Here is a 6,120-nt window from a genome sequence, read left to right on the forward strand (position 1 = left end):
GCAGTTTTGCTTCCTCATCAGAGAGAAGTTTTATGTCATGTAGTTATTTATACTAGAAGTTTGTTTTCAAGCTGTTAGAGAAGAAAAAAAAGTTCTGTGCACGGGTTCGCAGGACTAGCTAAAGATACTACATTACTACCCGAAACTATTGGTCGTTTGCATTTCCACACCAGAAAACTGCTGCAGCGCATATGTTTTTCGTTGGCGAGATGCAGGAGCGTGCAGCCACCATTTTCACACCACAAACTGCTGCAGCACATGTTCTTTAGCATGGAGGCATGGAGCTATTGGTCCCTCAAGATTGCAATCATTGTGTTTGAGTGATCAATTATGTTTTCCTTTTTTTTAAAATGATAGTACATACGAAAGACCGAAAAATGCGTTTCGTTGAACCTATCCATAAGGATTCAAGTCCTAAATTCGGCATGATATTTGCCTATATTTGTTACAAGAATAAGCAATCATTCAATCACTGGTAGAGAATTGACCTTTAGTCCCGGTTGGTAGGGTGCATATCTCTCGGATATCCATCCGGGATAAACCAACCGGGACAAAAGGGGGGGTCTTTAGTCCCGGGTATTTTAACCGGGAGTAAAGGACCCCCTTTAGTCCCGGTTGGTGACACCAACCGGGACTAAAGGGGACCCCTTTAGTCCCGGTTGGATTTCCCAACCGGGACTAAAGGGGTCCCCTTTAGTCCCGGCTCAATTCCAACCGGGACTAAATTGCGCTCGCATGGCACTGGTGACGCCTGAATTTTTCATGCATGCATGCCCTTTTAATTTGTTAACCTTGTAGTGATTTTTTTAGAACGAAATCAACTAGTATTTAAACGAATGGGATTTGTAATTATACAACTACTATATATATACACAATCCTTATACACAATTCATATACACAATTCAACTAGCTTAATTAGTACAAATCGATCATATATACAAATAAATCAAAGTATCTTCCTACGATCTTCCCGTCGTGGTGTTGCTGATCGGAGTGTCTAATTGTCGTCCATCGTAATAAAATTCTCCTCTTGGATCTACCACCTCGTCCATTATGAATCCAATGAGACCTTCACATATTGCCGCTACTCTTTCTTCCTTCAAGAGTCCTTGTTGAATATTTAACATCTATAATTTGGAAATTTGTGAATGTTACATGAACAAATACATATAAGGAGCTAGAAAATAATTAACTAGTAATATATTTATTTTACGTACTTTAAAGTTGTGCGGCGTCATCTTCGGTCCCTTGGGTCCCAAAAAACTGTGCATGTGCTCACAGATGTAGTAGCCACATAGATTATTCCCGGGTTCCTGTCTTAAGCACTTCAGTGCGGAAAAAAATAAGTTATGAACTATTCGTGTTATACAATGTAATAAATGTGCAGACTTCATACGTACCGGGAAGTCTGTGTTCCATGTAAGATTTTCTTTGAATGGACCTTTGTGTGTCCTTATGAATTGTTTCCATGCGCTGCGGATTAGAATAATGAATGACATAGTGTAACAGGGATAAAATTTAGGAAATAAATTTTTGCATAGAGATAAAGGTCCAGAATTATTACAAGCCTAGCATGTCTTGCAATTCTTGGTAGTCCACCGGATCTTTCCGTAACGAATCAAAGACAGTGACGTGGCTTCTTTCAGGCTCAATTATAATAAGGATCCAGTGGAAGCTGCGTGCGTAAAATGTTCATGCATATTAGAGCTAACTAACATGTAGAGATAAGGAAAAAGACATCGAAAGTAGACGGTATACACACACTTACTTGAAGTTGTATGGAAGTAGTATGAAATCCTTGAATGTTTGTTTGTGTAGGAAATTGTATATTTCGGCAAAGGTTTTTTCCGGCGCTAATTGTATCTGTTGTTGGTTAACTACAGATGGATCCATGAAGCCTACATGTAGGTACGCCTCTCGGCGGCATGTCTGAATTAGCATCCTACATGAAATGGAAGATGAAGTTAGTACGGTGACGCACGCCAAAATTTACATGTAGAGATAATAAACGGACACTTACAGAATCCAAGCGCTGATCAGAGAGACGTCTAGGGCATCATGATGGTACACTTCGTATATATCCTTGAAGTCTAGCCACAGCACTTTCTCCCCTTCACCGTGAAAATCTATCGGTTTTACCTTCATGCCGATCATCTCCCTCGAGTTGGCGGATGCCGTCATGTACCATTGATGAAATTCGTACATCTTTGTTGACAGCTTCCGTACCATTGCCGGCTTCACTAGAGGCTTGCCTAGCTCATAAGGCCATCTCGGCTCAGGGGGCGGTGCAGTTGGCGTCTCGACTTGCCCTATGCATTCATCAAGTCCCAGACCTGTTTCTTCCATGAACTTCAATATATTTTCTTGTTGATCCAAGGGCATTGCTTTTACCCGTTGAGCATCTTTCTTTGATAAATGGCTGAGGTCGGGGACTGAACCTTTGGAGGATGATTTTCCTTTTCTTTTATCCTTTTCATCAGCCTTTACTAGAGCCCGTTCATAGTTTGACAAGAGTGGTATCCTTTTCTTGGCTCCTTCCTCCATCCTGATAAAAAAGTTTAAATCCCGCCGACTTACTGGCGGTGGCTCCATCTCCCTTGCCTTTTTTAATTCGGCTTGTTTCTTGAACCACTCACTGGCTTCTCGTTGGATTTCTGCCCACTGTTCCGCATGAGACATTGCCTCAAAGCGTTCCTTGCGAGCCACTTCAGGGTCGACCTTTGTTTTCTTCTTTCGAGGCTATCTTTGCTTGGGAGGCGGTGCTCGTGACTTCTTGAGTGGTGCTGCAGGTTCCTTCGAGGGGGCCGCTCTTGGTGCCGGCGACGGTGATCGGGGAGGGGTGTTGTTATTGTCGTCGTCGCTCCCAGCACCAGGATGTGGTGGAGATGGAGACCTTGATATAGATGGAAGCGACGGTCCTGGAGCAGGAGATGCCGGTCTCGAGGTATGAGGAGAAGGTCGCTGCTCGGGATCTACGGGGAGCGGTCTTGAGGTCTGAGGAGATGGCTCCGTGCGGGAAATAATGATGTAGCGTTTCTTCCATAGAATGATCCCATGAAGCGCATCTGCCAATGTCTTTTCCCCGTCGCCTCCCGGGAAGTCGAGCTCTAGACCTTCATACTGGGCATCTACTATTTGCTCGACACAGACGCTGGCGTAGCCTGTTGGAATGTCCATGCCATGACTGCTCTGCCCTGCCAGCGTTGGTAACGCACTCCCGTACGCTACCTGTACATATAGCAGAAGTAAACAAGTTGAACTCCGATCTCGAGGCCTGGATCAATTGACAAGATTGCATAAATATTATGTATAAGTATACCTTAATAGTGAGGTTGCCGACCGGTGCATGCAGCTCACATGAGGTCCGTTGCGTGATGGCATCCACGGGGAACCGTTGCTCCTCCACGGGTAACCTGGGCGTCTGCGCATCGGGGACCCCTGTAGAAGCACAACTGCTCCCGAGGCGTTGAGAAGGGCTGGCGGTGTGAGGATTCGGCAATGCTCCAGATTGCGCCAACTCCGCAACTGCGTCGGCCACCCGCCGATTGATTTCATCCATCATTCGTTGTTCTAGCATCTGCCGCCAGCTCTCCTCCATCTGTTCCTTTCTTCGCTTCCGGCTTCTGTAAGAGGCGCTGTCGCCTCGGAAAGCGAACTTCCACGGAACCACCCCGAACCCCCGGCAACGTCCTGGGTGCTCTGGATTACCGAGGGCCAATGTGAGCTCATCATTTTCTTGGTCCACCCTCAACCTCCCAGCCTTGGAATCTTCAATGTTCTTCATGAGATGTTCGGCCTTCTCACGTATTCTGTCATTGAAAATCAGCGTCCCATCCTCTTGGCTTAGGGAGCCTCCATGAGCGTAGTACCAGTTCTTTGATCGTTCGGGCCATTCAATAGTTGCAGGTATGATTCCCCGTTCGATCAGATCTTGTTCCATCTTTCTCCACTTGGGAATTGCTGAGCCATACCCACCTCGCCCCAAATGATGGTGGTAGCCCTTCTGACTAGCATTTGCAACGTTGGTCGTGATCTTTTTCACACCTTCTTCACTCCTCTTGTATTCAACAAATGCATCCCAGTGGTCCCTCAACTTGGGCCACGCGTTGAAGTCTGGAGTTTTGCCCTTCTTGATGTAGTGGGTGTCCAGCATCTTCTTGAATGTCTGGAATTGAGTAGCCATCTTCTTAAGTGTCCACGCTTTGACATCCTTCTCGCTATAATCTTCGGGGAATGTGAAATGCCTCTTCACGTCTTCCCACAGCATATTCTTTTCTGTCTCTGGAAGGGCGTACGGATTATCGCTTCTGCCCTTCCATTCTCTGATGCTGATAGGCACGTTGTCCCAGACGATTGCCCCGATTTGACTAACGTACTTCTTTGCGACTTTCTCGGGAGCAACCGGCCTGCCCTCATCTGTAACTTCGGTGATGACAAGCCTCCCTTCCATCACCTTTGTACGACCTCGGGTCTTCTGCCCTTGTGTCGATCCGGAGGGCTAACAGTTTAAGATTCGTTAATTAGTACGTACTAGTAGCGGTGGCGTGAAACAATACAAGAATGGTTGTATATACCTCGCCGGAACCTTCTGCCACAGCAAGTTGTTGCTGCGGCTGTTGCTCTTCATTCCCATCGGCAGACATGTTGAGGAACATGTCCGCCTGGGTGCCCTCTTCATCCGTGTATGATAGTGGAACGTTGTCGCCACTACCATCACCAGCGATTATCTGCTCCATGATATACCTTGCGGTCTCATCGTCTGCCATTTCAACTATTGCTGGAAACATACATGGAATCATACATGACAGTCATAGAAATCGTCTTAATACAAATTTCTATGAATTTCAGTCCGGAATCATACATGTATATAATGAAATCATAAAATAACATGAATCGTACAAAGTCCGGAATCTTTATACAAATTTCTATGAATTTATACAAATTTCTATGAATTTCTACAAATTTCTATGATTTTCTATGAATTTCTATGAATTTCTACAAATTTCTATGAATTTCTATGAATTTCTATGAATTTCTATGAATTTCTATGAATTTATACAAATTTCTACGAATTTCTATGAATTTCTATGAATTTCTATGAATTTATACAAATTTCTACGAATTTCTATGAATTTCTACGAATTTCTATGAATTTCTATGAATTTCTATGAATTTCTATGAATTTCGATAAGGGTGGCGGAGGCGGGACGGCGGCGGTCAGGGCGGCGGAGGCGGGACGGCGGCGGTCAGGGTGGCGGAGGCGGTTCACCGGAACCACGGGCGGTGCCTAAGCTACTACGTTGTGATGGGCGGCAGGACGGCGGCGATCACGGCGGCTACTCGGCGGCGATCACGACGGCTACAAGGCGACTCTCACGGTAGCTACTCGGCGGGACGGCGGCGATCACGACGGCGGGACGGTAGTTAACAAGCTAACTACAAATCTAACTTAACAAACTAACTAGAAATCTAAAAATCTAACTTAACAAAATTAGAATTCCATCTAAAAAAAACAAAATTAAAAATTAAAAGAAAACCCTCTCCCGGCGCACCGACCGGCGCGGCAGACCTCTCGCGCGCGGGGCGGCGGCCGGGGCGGCGTGACGGCGGCGGCCGGGGCGGCGTGACGGCGGGACGGCGGCGGCCGGGGCGGCGTGACGGCGGGACGGCGGCGGCCGGGCGGCGTGCGGGACCGCAGCGGCCGGGGCGGCGACGAGGACGAAGACGACGACGGTGGGACGACGGCGGCCGAGGCGAAGACGACGACTGCGGCCGGCGAGGGGCGACGAGGGGCGACGAGGGGCGACGAGGATGGAGCCGGCGACGAGGGGCGATGCAGCCCGGCGACGAGGTGGCCGGGCCGGGGGCTGGGCCCGTCGACGGACGAGGAGGGGATCGAGGAGGGCCGGCCGGGGGACGACGACGGCGCAATGCGGGACTTCGACGGCGCAATGGTGGACGACGGCGGCGGCGGCCGGCGAGGGATGCTGACGGGCGGCGACGGTGGAGAGCGCGGGACTTGCGAAAATTTCGCTAAGTGTGGAACTGGCGGGGGGTAGAAGGGAGTACAGTGCTTTTAACCCTCCCCCCCTTTTTTCCTGTTTCTTAATGGGACCCCG

This window comes from Setaria italica, chromosome VI (genome assembly GCF_000263155.2).
Source record: "Setaria italica strain Yugu1 chromosome VI, Setaria_italica_v2.0, whole genome shotgun sequence".
In the NCBI taxonomy this organism is placed as follows: Eukaryota; Viridiplantae; Streptophyta; class Magnoliopsida; order Poales; family Poaceae; genus Setaria; species Setaria italica.